The following is a 2,641-nucleotide window of genomic DNA, read 5'->3' on the forward strand; positions in this document are numbered from 1 at the left end:
CCGATGGAGCGACAGCCTGTTTGATTAAGCAGACACTGCTTGTTTATGGATTTTTAACCAGAACTGAAAGGTTTATTTGCTGTTTATTTCTGTGGGTTTACTGAGAACAGCTGAAAAGCACTTCTATTCATAAAACAAACCCCATTAATGGCAGCTATGGATGCAGTTTAAGAGAGAAAGATATGTAAAATCATACCCAATTAAAATGACTGAAGATTTGATCTTCTCTCCCTGGGCATGAATCAATTATGTTAAATTTGAGGTGATTATCATTATAAATAAATCTTTTGAAAACAAGTTTTATATTATCGCAATGAGATGCTTGCAGTTYAGAAATAAATAAACTGAAAACCATWAGTGATGTTTCTGGGTGCAACAGCCATTAATGAGTAATCACATAAAGAAAAGTTATTCAGACGTGTTCCTTCAGAGGGAATATTTAACCAATAAAACATAATTTGGCTGTTTGTCTCAGATGTAATGCTACTCAGCACAAAGCTYTAAAAGCTGTTTTTTTTACGCAGGGCTTTTTGTAAGTAAAAGTGAACGAGTGCTCCCATTTCTTTTTTTTCTTATATATTTTCATGGGTGATTTTTGGAGCGATATTCTGCCCGTGTTACCACTCAAGTGTTTGTGTTTCTGAAGCTCTGGGATGAGTTGAGATCAGACCATAAACCAGGGCTATTGAACTGGGGGCCCGCGGGCCAGGCCCACTGGTGAKCAAAATCTGGRCCACYAACTGGTTCATTYAGTTCATTGGTTCTTAAGCCCAAACCCTCGGTTTTCTACTTTAATTACTWTAAGTCCTTAAAGTGGTAWACAGAAAAGTCAGAATCTTGGCCAGACAGAGGCCTCTTAAAGAGACAGAGGCCAATTTCAAGGCGTTCAGAAGAGGAAGTGATGAGAAGATAAATTTATTTTCTATTTAAACATAAAAACAGCATTTTAACAACAACTAAAGGTGACATAGATACTTTGTTATGGTATAGTATTTAAATATATGCCTGTGAAACACATAATATTGGCCCTTTAACACAGTGAAATATTTACTCAAGTTTCACTTTAAAAATGTTACACTTTGCATTTAAGAAACAAATTGAATGACTATAATTTACATTTAATAATTTCTGTTAACACGAGAAATGAGAAATGTGAGTAACGGGTATTGATAAACATGAGTAATAATTACTGATAAACGTGAGTAATGATTACTAATAAACATGAGTGCTGTAGAGTCAATTACTCAGAAACATTAGTTTTAAAATCTTAAGTTATTTAGTAATAAATAAGCTTGGATACAAGACTTTATGTAAAAGAGCTTGATTTGTTTAGTTTTTGATTTTGTAAAAACTAGTTATCCCGGTGTAATCACTTAACATAAATGGCTTTAGTAATGATTACTAATTTGGGTTTACAGATTTATAAAATAGCATTAATATAAACCATTTTGAAATATTTGAGGTTGCAGTTAATTATTGTTAATTTTGGCTCTCAGTCTGATCAGATTTAAACCCTTCTTTAAACTGAGGTCATTCTAAAAGCTAGCAGGTAAGATGCTTTTTGTTCATAAGCTGTTTCACAGAGCTCAACCTCAAAATGTGAACCACTCTTTATTTTTTTATCACAATGAAATTAATATTAGAACAAAACGTTCTGTTCATGTGAAGATAAACCTGCAGCCTAGATGTGTTCCCAGAGGCAGAGACACAACGTGTGTGTTGAATATCACGCAGCACAAGTGTATCTGTTGTCATCTGAACAGGAAATGAGACTGAAACTGCCCCGCAGCAACATGCTGCTCACAAATCACACTCCTACCTTTGCATGCTGTCAGTCATATCTGATGGTCGTCTGGGATAAAGAATAAAATACAGTTTTTCTATAGAGCTGTCGGGGCGTGTGTTTGTAAGAAATCTGAAAAGATCAATGGAATCTTTTTACACTGAGGCTGAATGTGTGTTTTTATGAACTCTGTTAAATATAAAGGAAAAACAGAAAAAAGTGTTGAACAACTGAGTTTTACTGAAGAGGCTGAAAATGAGAATAAACTAAAACAAGCTGAAAGAAAGCAAAGCAGAAAAAGGTCAAGCAAAAGCTAAATATGATTTTAAAAAGCTAGCTAAAAGAAGCAAAAGGATAGCTAAAAGCAAACATGGCAAAATGATCACCTAAAGGTAAAAATAAATGGTCTGAACTTATATTCATAAAGTCCTATCAGACTCCAAAACGCTTCAAACTACAGACATTCACCCATTCACTCTGATGATGGTGGTAAGCTACACTGTAGCCACAGCTGCCCTGTGGCACACTGACCATGTACCGGCACCACCGGACCCTCTGACCACCAGAAGGGTAAGGCGGGTGAAGTGTCTTGCCCAAGGACACAGTGACAGACAGAACGGGGGATAGAACCAGCATCCCACAAGTTACAGGACAACTCCCACAACCACCCTGTCACAGCCGCCCATAAAAATAACTAAATATCAACTTAAAGCTAAAAGGTAAGCAAAATGCAAAATATGAAAAAAAAAATAGCTGGTTAAAATTCACAAAATGTTAACTTGACACTATGGCTTGTTCAATGATAACAAAGACTATTCTATTCTATTCTATTCTATTCTATTCTATTCTATTCTATTC

This window comes from Austrofundulus limnaeus, unplaced genomic scaffold, assembly GCF_001266775.1.
Source record: "Austrofundulus limnaeus strain Quisiro unplaced genomic scaffold, Austrofundulus_limnaeus-1.0 Scaffold2, whole genome shotgun sequence".
In the NCBI taxonomy this organism is placed as follows: domain Eukaryota; kingdom Metazoa; phylum Chordata; class Actinopteri; order Cyprinodontiformes; family Rivulidae; genus Austrofundulus; species Austrofundulus limnaeus.